The sequence below is a fragment of the Piliocolobus tephrosceles genome, chromosome 6 (assembly GCF_002776525.5).
Source record: "Piliocolobus tephrosceles isolate RC106 chromosome 6, ASM277652v3, whole genome shotgun sequence".
Taxonomy (NCBI): domain Eukaryota; kingdom Metazoa; phylum Chordata; class Mammalia; order Primates; family Cercopithecidae; genus Piliocolobus; species Piliocolobus tephrosceles.
Genome location: NC_045439.1, coordinates 81,995,316 through 82,012,756, shown reverse-complemented (window position 1 = coordinate 82,012,756; position 17,441 = coordinate 81,995,316). Strand labels below are relative to the sequence as shown.

The 17,441-nt window shown below is 44.5% G+C and overlaps 1 protein-coding gene across 5 annotated transcripts in view; it reads left to right on the top strand.

Moving 5' to 3' along the window:
* BLOC1S6 (biogenesis of lysosomal organelles complex 1 subunit 6) overlaps positions 1-17,441 on the top strand; it is a 74,428-nt gene that overhangs the window by 38,553 nt on the left and 18,434 nt on the right. The window contains exons 1-2 of one of the 5 annotated variants that reach the window (XM_026449660.2): positions 5,456-5,652; positions 5,795-5,883. The exons of 1 other annotated variant lie outside the window; for it this stretch is intronic. The gene's annotated coding sequence lies outside the window, so the exon portion shown is untranslated. Of the gene's footprint in view, positions 1-5,455; positions 5,888-8,174; positions 8,982-17,441 lie in introns of those variants that run through there. 3 more of the 5 variants (XM_026449659.2, XR_003307364.2, XM_026449658.2) reach the window with 3 other exon arrangements.

The window sequence follows — 17,441 nt, the reverse complement described above, 5'->3', positions numbered from 1 at the left end:
AAATTAAGACTGTTAAAATAATACTAGCCTTTATTATTGGCCATGTGTTTACCTTTATTGAGATCTTTATTTCTTCATACAACTTTGAGTTACTGTCTAATGTTTAATTTCACTCTGAAGAACTTCTTCGAGAATTTCTTACAGGGGAGATCTAGTGGTTACAAATTCTCTCATTTTTTTGTTTGTCTGGAAATAGTTTAATTCCTCTCTCACTTTTAAGGGACAGATCTGCTAGTATACAATTCTTGATTGACAGTTTTTTTCTAGTTTAGCACTTTGAATATATCGGTCCATTGCTCTCTGGCCTCCAAAGTTCCTGATGAGAAATCTGATAATCTTATTAAGGATCCCTTGTATGAGACAAATTGCTTCTGTCTTGCTGCTTTCAAGATTATCTTTTGATCTTTGTTTTTCAAAATTTTAGTTATAATATGTCTAGTATGGTCTCTTTGAGTTCATCTTTCTTGGAGTTGAGCTTTTGTATGTTTGTATTTATATATTTTATCACATTTGGAAAGTTTTCAGCCACTATGTATTCAAATATTATTTCTGTTCCTTTCTCTTTCTCTTCTCTGTAACTCCCACAATGTATATGTTGATCTGCTTGATGGTGTCCCACAGATGTCTTAGGTAGGCTCTGTTCACTTTCCTTCAGTAATTTTTATTTCTGTTCCTCAGACTTAATAATTTCTATTGTCTTCAAGTTCTATTATCTTCAAGTTAACTGATTCTTTTGCCTGCTCAAATCTGCCTTTGAATCCCTCTAGTGAATTTTCATTTCAGTTATTGTGCTTTTTTTTTTTTTTTCTTGAGACAGAGTCTGTCTCGGTAGTGGGAGGCTGGAGTGCAGTGGAATGATCTCAACTCACTGCAACCTCTGCCTCCTGGGTTTAAGTGATTCTTGTGCCTCAGCCTCCTGAGTAGCTGGGATTACAGGTGCCGCAACTGGCTAATTTTTGTATTTTTAGTAGATATGGGGTTTTGCCATGTTGGCCAGGCTAGTCTTGAACTTCTGGCCTTGAGTGATCTGCCTGGCTTGGCCTCCCAAAGTGCTGGCATGAGCCACTGTACCTGGTCCAGTTATTGTAATTTTGATCTTCAAAATTTCTTTTGGATTATTTTTAGAGTTGCTCTTTCTTTGCCTCTCTCTTTCTTTCTCGCTCTCTCTTTCCTTTTCTCTCTGTCTCTCTTTCCTTCTCTCTCTCTCTTTCAACAGGGTCTTGCTATGTTGCCCAGGCTGGTCTCAAGTGGTCCCCCTGCATTCTGAGTGGCTGGGACTACAGGCATGTACCACTGTGCGTGGCTTAGATCATCTATCTGTTTTTTGATATTTTCATTTTGTTCATACATTGATATCTTGATTTTCTCCACATCTTCCTTTTGTTCTTTGAGCATCTTTATAATAATTATTTTAAAGTGTTTGTCTAGTAGGTCTGCCATCAAGTCTTTTTCAGGAACAGTTCATATTGATTTAGTTTTTCCTTCAAATGGGCCATACTTTTCTATTCTTTTTGTATGCCTTGTGATTTTTGTTGAAAAGTGAACATTTAAATCTAATAATGTGGTAACTCTGGAAATCAGGTTTTTCCCCTTTCCCAGAATTTGTTGTTTATTGTTATTGTTTTTATTTTTTTATTGTTGTCGGCTGTCTCTGTGCAGAGATCAGCTAAGGTGTCAGCTTAAGGTCTTCTCAGATCTTTCCTAAATCTGTGCATTTCTTTGGGAATACACAGTCACTTTCTAATTTTCGCCATATATACAGTTGCTTTTGAGTGTCTTAGTCTTTAATGTCTGTTTTTTAAAAGAGAGAAAAAAGAAAGATGAAGAAGTGAGGAAGGGGTACTGGATCTTTAAATCACTTGAAAGTCACTTCAGCTTGAGGGAAAGGAGGTTGCAACAATGGAGGGCAGGTGCAACAACATGGTCACCTGCCTCTTTGTCTGCATCTTTATGATCAAAAGCAGCAATCAGCAAGCAGAGCACACATCCTCAATATTGCAACAGTGTGCTTTTTGCCCAACCTGGCTCCCACAAGCTGTATGTAAGCTGTTCCTGGAACATACAATTTTTTTGAGATGAGATCTTGCTTAGTCAACTAGGTTGCAGTGCAATGGTACCATCATGGCTCACTGTAGTCTTGACCTCCTGGGCTCAAGCACTCCTCCCACTTCAGCCTCTGAAGTAGCTGGGACCATAGGCATGTGCCACCAAACCTAGCTAATTTTATTTATTTATTTATTTTTTGGAGACAGAGTCTCACTCTGTTACCTAGGCTGGAGTGCAGTGGTGCGGTCTTGGCTTGTTGCAGCCTCCACCTCCTGGGTTCTAGTGATTCTCCCGCCTCAGCCTCCCGAGTAGCTGGGACTATAGGAGTGTGCCACCATGCCCGACTAATTTTTGTATTTTTAGTAGAGATGGGGTTTCTCCATGTTGGCCAGGCTGGTCTCAAACTCCTGATCTCATGTGATCTGCCTGCCTTGGCCTCCCAAAATGCTGGAATTACAAGTGTGAACTACTGAATCCGGCCTTGGGCTAATATTTTCAAAAATAATTTTTATAACTTTTGTAGAGATGAGGTCTTGCCATGTTGCCCAGGGTAATCTTGAACTCCTGGACTTAGGTGATCCTCCTCCCTCGGCCTTCCAAAGTGCTAGGATTACAGGCATGGGCTACTGTGCCCGGTCAAAATATGCACTTTATTACTGCAGCTGAGACCAATTAATATATTCTCTTTTAGAGTGATGATGTGCAAACACAAAGATAACTTTTGGTCTCCACATTCCCACATGCTCTGAGGTAGTCTATGGCCCAAGAGACACAATGTTTATTCTTTTAGCATATCTTTGAGGTAGTTCTTGAAGCAGGAGAAAAGATTTTATCTCCTTTTTTTTTTTTTTTTTTTTTTTTGAGATAGGGTCTGGTTTTGTAACCCAGGCTAGAGTGCAGTGGTGTGATCTCAGCTCACTGCAACCTCTGCCTCCTGGACTTAAGCCAGCCTCCCACCTCAACCTCACGATTAGCTGGAACCACAGGCACATGCCACCATACCTAGCTAATTTTTGCATTTTTTGTAGAGACAGGGTCTCATTTTGTTGCCCAGGCTGGTCTCAAACTCCTGAGGTCAAGTGATACACCAGCCTTGGCCTCACAAAGTACTGGGATTACAGGCATGAGCCACCACGTTTGGCCTTATCTCCATTTTAACAACGACAAAATTTAGGTGTAAAGAATTGCCCCAAACCCAATTTGAGACTAGATTTCTGAGAAAGACTTGATTTTAGATCCAGTACTTTTCTTATGTCCTAGGAGACCTTTCTGGGTGGAGTCTAAGCTTGCCTGAACCACACCCCTCCCTGCTCTCCAGTACTCTAATAATACATGTATTTAGCAGAACCTTTTGTGGCACTAGGACTGAGTATTATTATTATTATTATTATTATTATTATTGAGACAAGGTCTAGCTCTGTTGCCCAGGCTGGAGTGCAGTGGCATGATCTCAGCTTACTGCAACCTGTGCCTCCCAGATTCAAGCGATTCTCATGTCTCAGCCTCCTGAGTAGCTGGGATTACAGGCGTGTGCCAGCACACCTGGCAATTTTTTCTTTTTCTTTTTTGTATTTTTAGTAGAGTGGGGTTTCATCATGTTGCTCAGGCTAGTCTTGAACTCCTGGCCTCAAGTGATCTGCCTACCTTGTCCTCCCAAAGTGCTGGATTACAGGCATGAGCCACTGTGCCCAGCCAATTTTCACTATTATACCACTTTGTTTATATATGTAGAAAACAGTATATGATAAGAAGATCTTATATTTGTGGAGCCTATAGTAGACAGCTTTCTCCCCGAATCCGCTGCTGCCCGTATTCAATCCCCCTTTCCATTTTTTGAAGGAATACCCATCATAATAGTCTGGCAGAAGTAAGAGGGCCAAGTACATTCTCTCCCTGCTCTGACAGCTACAATGCTGGCCTTTGACATACAGTTGGTCAACTGGAAACTCCCACTGAGAACTTTCACTTTCACTTTCTTTATATTTGTGTCAATCATTCTAGAGTAATTTGTGATGACATGGGAGCATCCTGTGGGTAGCCAGGCTGTTTCTGCTAAAACAAGGTGTACATTCTGCTTTTTGATTCTCCAGAGCTGTCCTCATTCCTGTGCACTTCTCCTCCCATCATTACCCATCATTACCCATCATTTTGATGGTTCTGTGAATCCTTGAGAGCCTTTTAATGTCCCCCCTTTTTTTCTTTTTCTTTGAGACGGAGTCTCGCTCTGTTGCCCAGTCTGGAGTGCAGTGGCGTGATTTCGGCTCACCGAAAACTCCACCTCAGGGTTCAAGCAATTCTCTGCCTCAGCCTCCTGAGCAGCTGGGATTATAGGCACCTGCCACCACACCTGGCTAATTTTTGTATTTTTAGTGGAGACAGAGTTTCACCATCTTGGCCAGGCTAGTTTTGATCTCCTGACCTCGTGATCCACCCGCCTCGGTCTCCCAAAGTGCTGGGATTACAGGCATGAGCCACCGCGCCCAGCCTAATGTCCCTTTTCTACTTAAGGCATCCAGAGCTGGTTTCTTTCTTGCAACCGAGAATGCTGATTGAGATAGAACCTCCATATACATTAGTGCTTCTTGTCTGAAAACAACAACAACAACAACAACAACAACAACAACAACAACAACAACAACTTGACCTTCAATGACACAGATGAGGAAACTCCATGGCAGTTTTGGTTATTATTTGATAAGCAGATTAGCTGTGAGGAAAACAGCATGTTTGGGAGGTGTTGGGGATGTCTGTTAAAAGCAAGGCATAAAACACAAGTATTATGCTGTAATATGGTTTGGCTGTGTCCACATCCAAATATTAACTTGAATTGTATCTCCCAGAATTCCCACGTGTTATGGGAGGAACTCAGGGTGAGATAATTGAATCATGGGTGCTGGTCTCTCCCATGCTATTCTCATGATAGTGAGTCTCATGAGATCTGATGGGTTTATCAGGGGTTTCTGCTTTTGCTTCTTCCTAATTTTCTCTTGTTGCCACCATGTAAGAAATACCTTTTGCCTCCCTCCATGATTCTGAGGCCTCCCCAGCCACGTGGAACTGTAAGTCCAATTAAACCTCTTTTTCTTCCCAGTCTTGGGTATGTCTTTATCAGCAGTGTGAAAACAAACTAATACAACCTGTTCATCTGCCGCTCTGGTTCTGAGGCTGCCTTGTGGTTTGGCGGGATGAAACTCCATGTGATGCTTGCTCCCTGATGCATAGCAGGAACTCATTCCTAGCTCTCCCACAAGTCTCATTGCAGCTGTGAAGCCTTGGCTAGGTTACTGTCCCAGCTAGGGAGGGTTTGCTGGGGAGGCTAGGGTGTGAGCTGTTTCTCTAGCTACTCACCCAGGAAGCATTTGCTGCGGGGAAGGGATGAAGGTGGAGCTTGCTGATCAGGCAGGAAGGACAGTACGGGAGGATCAGCCTCTTTGCTCTGATCTTCCTCCTGAGCCTTCCCTTTCTTGTGATAAGGATCCCTTTCACTGTTCCATTCTCTATTTCCACCCGTTCCTGTTGCCAGTCCCTTCTGCCCATGTGCCTGCAGATCTTCCCAGAGCCCTGGTTTGGATTTGTTTTCTTTCTCCCGGATGTTCTTGAACTGGGGTGTGTTCCTTTTAGTGCTAGCTCCTCCTATCACTTCCCACCCTTTAATGATTCTTCTTTCAGTTTCCCATATCCCCAAGTGCACTTTCATTCCTCTGCAAACTTCACATGGGTAGGAATCAAGTCTGATTTTTTTCAACAGCGTATGCCTACACAGCAGGCACAGGGCTAGTTGGACACAGAAGGCAAGGACTCAGAGAATATCCATCAGATGAAAGAATGACTGCATGAGTAAGTGAGTCAACTCTCAGTTCCCTTCCTTGTCTGATGGGCAAGTTACAACTTCTGTTCTCCTTTGAAGTGTTCTCTTTTGCACTGGAAGGAGGGTTGTTGAGTGAGATAGTAGAACAAATACACTGGAGGCTCTCAGCATGGGGGATATGGTCAGGACATCTCCCTTCCTCTCTTCTTCCCCTCCCTGCCTTCCTCCTTCCCTCCCTCCCTTCCTTCCTTTCTATTTTAATGGAGTCTCAGTCTGTTACCCAGGCTAGAGTGCAGTGGCACGATCTTGGCTCACTGCAACCTTCACCTGCCGGGTTCAAGCAATTCTCCTGCCTCAGCCTCCTGAGTAGCTGGGACTACAGGCACGTGCCACAATGCCCGGCTAATTTTTTTGTATTTTTAATAGAGACAGGGTTTCACCATGCTGGCTAGGCTGGTCTCAAGCTCCTGACCTCGTGATCCGCCCGCCACAGCCTCCCAAAGTGCTAGGATTACAAGCATGAGCCACCGCACTCGGCCCAGGACATGTTTCTTAACTCTAAATCTGATTCCGCAGCCATCAGTCTCAAACCACCCAGCAGGCAGCACATCCCCTGTGACTCCTTCCTGCCTGCATCCTTCCCATTTAAACCAGGGCTGCTTGGCTTGGATGTGGAGGGTGATGGGACCGGGACGTGGGGTGAAGCATTTTGGAAATATGGGAGGGGACTTTTTATTTGTCATAAATTTGGGACAGAGTCTATTGGCATTTAGAGAGCGGGAACCAAGGAAGCCAACCTCCCGTGCTATGTGAACAGAGCCATATAACAATGAACTGTCCCGGCCGGACATGGTGCCCCACTCCTCTAATCCCAGCATCTTGAGAGGCTGAGGCAGGAGGATGGCTTGAGCCCAGGAGTTCAAGACCAGCCTGGGCAATATAGTGAGACCCCCATCTCTACAAAAAATAAATAAATTTAGAAAAAAATTAGTCGGGCATGGTGGCACATGCCTGTGGTCTCAGTCACTTGGGAGGCTGAGGTGGGGGCACTGTTTGAGCTCCAGAGGTCAAGGCTGCAGTAAACTGTTATTGCACCATTGCACTCAAACCTGGGTAGCAGAGTAAGACCCTGTCTCAATTAAAAAAAAAAAACAAAAAAACAAAACAAAAAAAAACCAAAAACCCAATTAACTGTCCAGAGTCCTGCACAATTTCTGGTGTCCTGTGCCTTGTGCCAACATTCAAGTATGCAAAAACCATTTTTTTTTGGTAAAGTTATTTAGGTTCTAGTTCAGATAATTATAAACATTAAGCATTTTGCACGGCTTTAATATACTAAAATTTCCAGGAATGGTTTCATTGGAATAAAGGAAGAAAAGAGTTGTATACTTTGTTTTGTTCAGAGCTTCTTTACCAGCTTTATTTTTTATTTACCAGAATTATTTGCCATTTCAAAAAATCATGTTGGCTGGGTGTGATGGCTCACACCTGTGATTCCAGCACTTTAGGAGACCAAGGTGGGTGGATCACTTGGTCAGGAGTTCAAGACCAGCCTGGCCAACATGATGAAACCCTGTCTCTACTAAATACACAAAAATTAGCCATGGGTAGTGGTGGATGCCTGTAGTCCCAGCTACTCGGGAGGCTGAGGCAGGAGAATCACTTGAATATGGAAGGCGGAGGTTGCAGTGAGCTGAGATCATGCCACTGCACTCCAGCCTGAACAAGGGAGTGAGACTTCATCTCAAAAAAAAAAAAAAAAAGAAAAAAAAAAAAGAAAAAAGAAAAGAAAAGAAAATCATATCACAGAAGCAATGCTGCAGATGGAATTGAGTTACCACTAAAAGTCTACAGTCTGCGTTTGTATTATATTGTTCATGATGATTTTGCCTAGATACAGTCAGTTCCTTTGATTAAAGATAGAAAGTATCAGTTGAAAACATTTTAAAAAATAATTCAAGCCGGGCATGGTGGTTCACGCCTGTAATCCCAGCACTTTGGGAGGCCCAGGAGGGCAGATCGCTTGAGGCCAGGAGTTTGAGACCAGCTCGGCCAACATGGTGAAATCTCATCTCTACTGAAACATACAAAAATTAGCCAGGTATGGTGGCGCACACCTGTAGTCCCAGCTACTCGGGAGGCTGAGGCATGAGAGTTGGTTGAACCCATGAGGTAGAGGTTGCAGTGAGCCGAGATTGCTCTAGCCTGGGCGACACAGTGAGACTGTGTTTCAAAAATATATATATGTATATATTCAAAATTCATAAAACCAAGTAAGCGTAAAAGAAACTCAAACTTTCAAGAGTTGTTTTTTTGAAAGCTTCTAGCACTTGCACTTCTTAGGTTATGAGACTTTTGGGACACCCTATATTTATTGTAAAAAGGGTTACTGAATCTGGTATGGAGGAGAACCACTCACTGACACTTTACATCCACCTGGAAAGAGCCACCAATTGAAAATGTCCAGTCATGAATATGGGACGGGACACTGTGGAGGCCAGTGGCTGGAAGCCAGCTTACCCCTGCCTGCGCGTTTTGAGGGAAGGGCTCCAGCGCACACCAAAGCTGAACCTCGATCACCTTCTCTGTGAAATGAGCGCGGAAATACCTGTGTTTCTGGGCAGCTGTGGGAACCTGGTGAGAAGCCCAGGGCACATAGGACCCAGTGGGAACAGCCAGGGCCTCTCTGCACAGCGCCCCGCCTGCGCTTTTGCCTGCCCTGATTACAAAAGGCTGTTGGCACCCACGGGGCGGAAGCGTCAGGTGGCCTCGGTGTCCTCCGCCTGTGCGCCCGAGCCTTCAGGGCCGCCCTTCAGGGCGCGCAAGGGGCGAGTCTGCCCAGCCAGCAGCGCCCCAGGCCGGATGGACGCTTGTTCCTGGTTCTGTGCCCGGTGAGCGCTCAAAGCCCTTGTGTGTGCACTGACCATGGTGCCTTTGCTGCTGCCCCGGGCGGGGCACGGCAGGACCTTTCGGGACCTTTCCTGGGGGGAGCCTCGCTTTCCCCGCCTCCAGCCTCCGCCTGGAGGGCGGGCGGTCGGGCGGGGCCCCAGTACAGGGCTTGAGACCCAGAAGGGAGCGGCGATTTTTGCTGCTCCAGGCAGTGACCGAAGGTTCCGCTCACGCCAGGGTAAGAGGCATCCGCGGCCGATCTCTGGCCCTGGGCCAGCAGAGGGAGACTGGGCAGGGACAGCGCCCACCACTGAGGCTGTTTGTTGGCTTAACTCGATTTCCGCAGCTGGGACTCAGCAGACCCGGTGCGCCGCGCCCCAAACTTTGCTTCCTCAACTCCGGACACCCGCAGCTCTTGCTGCCCTTGTCTGGAACCCGGGTCTTGGGACTCGCTTCCTTCTCGGAGTGGAGTGTCAGAGCCTCAGGGCCGCGGAGAGGCCAAGCCGAGAGGGGTTCTTAGAAACCGAAGTATCCGTGGTCTTGGCGTGTGGACGTTTCTGGCGCCTTCCACCTGTTGATTGTCACTCGGCACCGTCCCTGAGCGGGAGTGGGTGCTCGGCGTCCGGGGACTAGGGACTGACACAGTCATCCACCGACACTGCGCGTGGGACAGAGGGGCGCTCGAGGGGTCGGCTGCAGCTGAAACCTGAAGGGGAGAGGATTTAGGGCACCTGCTGAACAGGAATTGGTGGAAAGGGAGAAAGGGTCTTCTGGTGGAATCTGGGCTCATTTCCTTTCCTCTTCATCTGTCTCTCTTATTTATCGTAATTCTAACCTGGCTTTTTGCTCAAAGACACTGTGCAGAGCCCCTGGCTTTGCCTGGGCTGCCCATTGGTATAATGCAGGGCTCTGGTCCATTTTTGTGCTGTGCACCCCTTTGGCATTTCTGGGAAGGTTAAACACTCTTTCTCAGAATAATACTTTTTGTTTTGAGACAGAGTCTTGCTCTGTCGCCCAGACTGGAGTGCAGTGGTGCGATCTTGGCTCACTGCAACCTCCATCTCCCTGGTTCAAGCGATTCTCCTGCCTCAGCCTCCGGAGTAGCTGGGACTACAGGCGCAGGCCAGCAAACCTGGCTAATTTTGATATTTTTAGTAGAGGCGGGTTTCACCATGTTGTCCAGCTGGTCTCAAACTCCTGGCCTCAAGTGATCCGCACACTTTGGCCTCCCAAAGTGCTGGGATTACACGAGTGAGCCACTGCACCAGACCAGAACAATGCTTTTTTAAAGATATAAAACAAAAGGAGGAGTATTATAAAGGAAACCAATTGCAAAACACTTGTCAAAACGTTAAAGGAGTTTATGCTATAGTAATATATATGTCTTTAAAAAACTAATACATTATTTAATAACAAGGTTATTAAATAACAAGATCTAGCAGTGGATTAAATAGTTACCATAATTTTGAAGTAGTAAAGAACATAAACAATATTTCAAGATATAGGTAACACTTGTAATATAAGAAAATATCTATTATTTATTTATTTATTTATTTATTTATTTATTTATTTATTTATTTGACACGGAGTCTTGCTCTGTAACCAGGCTGGAGTGTAGTGGCGCGGTCTTGGCCCCCCACAACCTCCGCCTCCTGGGTTCAAGCGATTCTGCTGCCTCAGCCTCCCGAATAGATGGGACTACAGGCGCGTGCCACCACGCCCAGCTAATTTTTGTATTTTTAGTAGAGATGGGGTTTCACCATATTGGCCAGGATGGTCTCTCGATCTCTTGACCTCGTGATATGCCCGCCTTGGCCTCCCAAAGTGCTGGGATTACCGGCATGAGCCCTGTGCCTGGCCAATATCTGTGATTTCTATTGGTGACAAAGTCTTAGTACTGCTAATACTGCTGTAGTTTGTTGGCTACATACATAATTGAAGTAAATGTTAAATTTCAGTTAGATACTAGAGAAATAAAAGATGTAGATATTAAATATCGTAAAAATAAAGATGTAAAAAATTTTCCCATCTACGTTCTTGGGTCCAGATTAAGATCCTCTGATAGTAGAAATGGCTCTGACCAGATGACTTGGCTTCTGGGCTTGACACTTCCATTGATATTTCCAAGGTCCATTGTAACGTTGGCTTTTTTTTTTTTGAGAGAGATAGTTTTGCTCTGTCGCCTAAGCTGGAGTGCAGTGAGGCAATCTCCGCTCACTGCAGCCTCCTCGCAGGCTCCAGTGATTCGCCTGCCTCAGTATCCCTAGTAGCTGGGATTACACTAGCTGCCCACCACCACACCTGGCTAATATTTGTATTTTTTGGTAGAGACAGGGTTTCACCATGTTGGGGAGGCTGGTCTTAAATTGCTGACCTCAAGCGATCTGCCCTTCCCTGGTTCCCAAAACAGCCACCACGCCCAGCCTAACCTTGGCTTTTGAATTTCTTTGAGCCTCGGCTTCTTCACTGTACAGTGGAGATAATAACACCTTCCCAAGAATTTAAGGCACCCAACACTGCACTTGGTCTAGAGGGCTGAAGTAGGTACCATTTATCAGAACTTATCTGTATCCCTTCCCAAGCTTATGGCCTTATATCCCCAAGCCTGGGGAGGTACTCAATATTTATTGGATGAATAGTTGGGTTGGAAAAGGTTGCTTGTGACTAAGTCCAAAAAACCAAATTCATTAAGGAGATAGCTCGTGGTTTGGGAAATGACTTTGTTTAAATTTGGGGCTTTTCTTTTTTTTTTTCTGGCTGGACAAATACATAAACACATCTGGAACGGGGGTGCTTGAAATGTCAGTCAGGGCCCAGGGTCTGTGTGTGCGTGTCTGCGTGGCTGGTGTTCTGCCAGTGAAAATGAAATTGAATGTTGAAACGAAACTGGATTCCTTTGCAGAACGGTTTCTGCCCCATGTTGCCTGTGTCTAGCTTTGTTAATCCGATGTGTTGTAACACAGGAAATGTCTTATAAAGAATGGAGACAGATCCATGACAAGGCATTTCTGGGCATAGATGTACTTTTTTCTTCTCCTTTCACCTTTCCTTGCTCTACTATCTACTATATAACTCCTCTTTGACTCTGAAGACTTGGTAAATAGGAGCAGTTTGGGTAGTTTATGAAAAGCTGCCCAGACCTGGCTTGAAGCCAACCAGTTGCTTCTTTGTTTTTTTTTTTTTTTTTTTTTTTTTTGACGGAGTCTCACTCTGTCACCCAGGCTGGAGTGCAGTGGCATGATCTCAGCTCACTGCAACCTCCACCTCCTGGGTTCAAGTGATTCCCCTACCTCAGCCTCCTGAGTAGCTGGGACTATAGGCATGTGCCACCACGCTCAGCTAATTTTTGTCTTTTTAGTTGAGATGGGGTTTCACCATGTTGGCCAGGCTGGTCTCGAACTCCTGACCTCGTGATCCACCCACCTCAGCCTCCCAAAGTGCTGGGATTACAGGCGTGAGCCACTGCACCGGGCAACCAGTAGCTTCTTAATCCCAGCCTTAAAAATCTTTGTAATCCCCAGATGTGGATGGTAATAATAATAAAGAAAAGTAGATCTAGCCAATCATCCCTGTGATTTACATTGAGAAAGTGCTAAATTGGGACAGGAGGTAGAGAACTTTGTGGAAAAAACAAAACAGAACAACAACCACAAAAAAAACCCCGGAAATTTAGAACACACTGGGACTATCTATGTCTATAACTTTGGGAAGGGCAAATCCTGGTGTTATGGACTCAACAAATTCATATATTGAAACCCTAACCCCCAGTGTCTTAGAATGTGACTGTATTAGGAGATAGTGCTTTAGTCAGAAGTGGTGGTGAGCGCCTGTAACCCCAGCTGCTTGGGAGGCTGAGGTGGGAGAACTGCTTGAGCTCAGAAGTTTGAGGCTAGCCTGGGCAACATAGCAAGACCTTGTCTCAATAAAAGAATAATTAGTCAGACATGGTGGCTCACGCCTGTAATCCCAGCACTTTGGGAGGCCGAGGTGAGCAGATCACTTGAGGCTGGGAGTTTGAGACCAGCCTAGCCAACATAGGGGAACCCTGCCTCTACTAAAAATTCAAAAAATTAGCTGGTCGGGGGGTAGCGTGCATCTGTAATTCCAACTACTCAGGCGGTTGAGGCATGAGAATCGCTTGAACCCGAGAGGAGGAGGTTGCATTGAGCCAAGATCATCACACCACTGCATTCTAGCTTGGGCAACAGAGCAAGACTCTGTCTCAAAAAAAAAAAAAAAAAAAAAAAATTAAAGAATAATTAAATTTAGATCATTAGAGTGGGGTCCTAATTAAATATGAATAGTATCCTTATAAGAAGAAGACTCGTCAGGAGCACATGTGCATAGAGAAAAGGCCACGCAAAGGCACAGTGAGAAGGTGGTCCTCTGCAGACCAGGGAGAGAGGTCCCAGGAGAAACCAGTCTCGTCAGCACCGAGGTCTTGGACTTTCAATCTCCAGAACTTTGAGAAAATAAATTTCTGTTCTAGACTTCATCTAGTCTATAGTGTTTTGTTATGGCAGCCCTAGCAAATTAATACAACTGGTTCTACCAGATGGACAATTGGTTTAAAAAAATGGCTACAACTAGGCACATCTCTTTTAAGTCATGATCCCGACATGTCCATCACTTGCTCTTAGGGTCCCTTACCTCACCTACGCAGAAGAGTCTCCCATGTACTTTCCTTCTACAGACACCCTGTGTGGTCCCTAGGATCCTGCCTGATTCATATTCATATTCAAAGTCATATTCACCTTCATGATTTTGATTGTTAGGAAAAGAGAAACTTGGCCTCTTCAGTAAGTGACGCAGGTTAGCTGTTGTGCCATGTACATAGTAAGTACTTTATAAATGCATGGTGGGTGATGGGTGATGATGTTGATGATCATCCTTGAATACCATGGGGTGACTCCCTTCTGATCATAATGAATCTCCATGTTTTGGCTCTAGCCCAGTCCTCAGGGAATTTTCATTCTGCCTAGCCGGGAACCAGCAGCTCTGACCCTAGCTACGTGAATGGAGAGAAAATGGCTTGTCTTTATCCTGGGACCAATTTCTGACTTCTGGGAGGGAGGGCTGCTTCTGGAAGTGGGGATTGTGGTGATTTCCCTCTATGATAACTTTTTTATATATTTGGCTATTTGTTCTAAGGTAGCCCATGATGTCTTTACAGGAAAATGATGTGTTTTAACAACCACCGTGTTTACAGTATAGATTGTGAGAGCTCTTCAAGACAGTGCTGGTCTAGTAAATGTGGTTTTGTGTTTCTTTGAGAACATAAATGATGCTTGAGATGGATGAGGGGCATCTGAGTTTGGAGGAAAGTCATGAGCCTTTCAAGGTCTAGGTGATAAAATCCAAGCTTGTTTTGAATCATTGAATAAGAAAGGTCTTTAATGGCAACTAGACACCTCCACTTATTTTATACTCAGGGAAATGGACTCAAAATGGCTAAAGGACTATCTCATGGTCTCACAATCTCCATTTCCTCACTTATAAAATGGGAATAGTAATTCCCAGCTCTCTGGTTTTTGTGAGTAATTATGATAAGTGCATAGCACAATACCTGTCACATATCAAGACTTCCACAAATGATTTGGGGACTTGGGAGGAGAGATTGGGAGGAATGGTTTCCATTCTAATTATGTTCCAGGCCTGCTTATTAAGGCCTTGTTATTCTTTGCCACAAAAATTCACATCTCGGGTCAATCTAAGGAGTTATTACAACAAGTGTCCCCATTTGAAAGCCTGCTTGTGAACTTCTATTTTCCTTTTCTCATTTAGAGGATAGCAAAGATTTAGAGGATAGCAAGGTTTGATGCCACCCAGCCTGCTCCTTTATTCCATTGATGAAGAAAACATGGCCCAAAATGGGTCAGGATGAGCTGTACCTAGCACTCCCTGGGCTGTGGTCCTGGGTCTTTTGATTTTTGATATACCCTCAGACAAAGCTTCACCGGGAATGGGTCAGTGTCAGCTAGCTGGACACAGGAGACACGTGAGCTGTCTACACCTCATTCTATCCCAACTATTAAAGGATTGAGTTTAGAGTCTCTCCAACTATGTTCAAATAGCAGATGTATACCTTGTAATTAAAGAGTGTTTTCTCATTATGGTAAGACCTCACACACTGGATTCCAGGGAATGATATGCCTGAATGAAATGGCCAGTCCGGTTTACAGTGAACTTCTTGCATGTCAGATTCTGAGTGGAAATCCCAATGCTCCTGAGGCTGATGAGTAATTTTAATGTGGTCATTTAACAAACTCAGGAAAACAAGTTGATCCCTGTTGTGTGACTGGGAGTACATTGATTCCACATCAGACTTCTTTTTCCAGTGAGTCGTGTCCTACAGTCTGCAGATGGGCACACGCAGGCATATACAGACTAGGAAAGGAAACCTGAAAATTACCTGACCCGAGGCCAACTATGAGTGGTGGGGTTGAAGGGGAGCTAAGTTGTGCTTATTTATGTACTAGAACGTGAGGAGTCAGACTCCCACTGGCTACAGCAAGCAGAAAAACAAGGTGTTCTTTTTTTTTTTCTATATAATTCAGTCAAAACTCTTAACTTTCAGTTGAAATAATCCAATTGACTGACATGTGTTTTCTTTCCTGGAATCTGAATGCAAGCATTTTCCTTGTGTAAATATTATTCTTGTTTTCTGCTTAGCAATTGTATTGGTTTGGTGAAATTGTCAGTTCTCTTGTTATAATGCATTCTCTGATTGTAAAATAAGCACAGGCCAGGGAAATTTGTAGGACATTTCTCAGGAGCAAAGGGAGCCACTGTTTCATTGTAAAGTCCTCATTAGCAACTCTTAATCAGTAACTCTGTAAATAAAATTCCTACAGTTTTGCCCCTGAAGAGTGAGGGAACAAAAGAACCCCAGCGTGGCTCCAGTTCTTGAATCATCGGAGAGCTATATAGAGCGTTCCTGTTTCCCCGATGACTCAGTCCTGGCCCACTACTGGTGTACTTGCTTCACAGCTTAATATTTAAACAAATGTTTGGATTTATAACAGCTCTAGAGGGAGAGTTTCAACATGGCCCTGCAGGGCTAAGTGAAGATTGCTCCATTTTCTTTATTTGTTAACAATATACTAATACAGTTCCTGAACACACAGGCAAGAATAGCACTGCCATTACTCAAGAGGAGGTGTGCCAAGAGGAAGAGCACAGCTGCTATCCTTTCTCAGAACAGCACTCATTCAGTTTTCAAGGGGTGTGCTTTTCTTCTCTCTCTCAGTGCCTTGGAACTTTACTCCACCTTGAGTAATTCTAGTATGGCTACTTACATCCTGTCTTCATTATATTCTCCTGAACAAGTGGATATAACGTCATAGTTCACATTCTTCCTTCTTCTTTATCCCCTATAGCTGATTGTCCCAAAAATGTCAGTGTGTGTCTCACATTCACACCCTTCACCTCTGTTCCCATTGCCCAGACTCTGCCCTCACTGGTGCCTGAATTTCTGAAACAGCCACTTAATGGATCTTCATATTCCTGGTCTTTCCTGTTATAACAGACAGACTCTTGTTACCCATCATTGACTCTGCAGTGCCTAGCACAATGCCTGGCATCTAGTAAACACGCAAAAATGCTGAACTCAACTGAATTGCTCCAATTCATCCTCTCAACTTCTCCTGGGGACTCTTTCGAAGTCTTTCTAAACCCAGCTTTATTAAGACCTTCCAAGGGCTCTCACTGCCATTAGCGGTAACCACAGGCTGAAATGCACACCAGGGCTGAGCAGGTAACAAATGAACAACATAGGCTGAGTGGGGCTGGAGTGAACTGAAACCTTGTGCAGGGTGGAGAAGACCAATGACTGCTCAGCTCCAGCCAAGAGTTTCCATGTGAGAATGTGGGCTTAGTGTTAGAGGCCAAGAATCTGGAATATTTTTGGCGACATCTTCGAATTTTTTAATGTTGATGCTGAATTCAAAATTCAAGAAAAGTACTGTGAGCCAAGCAAAACACGGCTCTGGCCTGCACTTGGCTTGCAGGTTGCTGCTTTATGACCCCTAGATCAAATTGCCATTGTCTGGCATGAAGCTCTCAGACCTAAACTTTAGTAACACATGCCTATCCAATTTTCTTTCTCCCTCTTCCCAGTGCGCTAGACTGCCCTCCTTTACATCCACAGTTAGGAGATTCTCATTGCAAGTGATTCTACTTTCAAAATCTTGAACCCAACTGTCCAAAAGTAGCCCAAACAGGTCCCTGCCCTAACTTCCCTTTTTCTGCTCATATAATTCCTTTTTCTTCAGCTGCCTAGATGTCAACTTTGGCTTTTTTTTTTTCTTCCAGAAACCTTTCCCACATCTCCTGAAATTTTTCTTTCTTCCCAGCCTCTATTTTATCTGAATCTTTATTTGCATTTCTAATGCTCACACCTGGACCACTCCAATAGTCTCCTAACTGTGAAAATCAGCCCGTGTCAAACTGGTTTTGTTTCTCCTCCAGCAGCAGGGTTAATTTGTTCCAACACCGGAAGTTTCTCCTACTCAAAGCCGCTCCTTTGTGCGATCACTTTCCAGAACTTTGTTTTCCCATGTAAAGCCTCAATGCCATAGCTAAAAGAGGGGGAGGGGGCCAGGCCTGGAGAAATTGCTGTCTCTCAGCATGCATCCTTATATATAGTAGGCACTCAATGAATACTTGTGGAAACATTCTTTTTTTTTTTTTTTTTTTT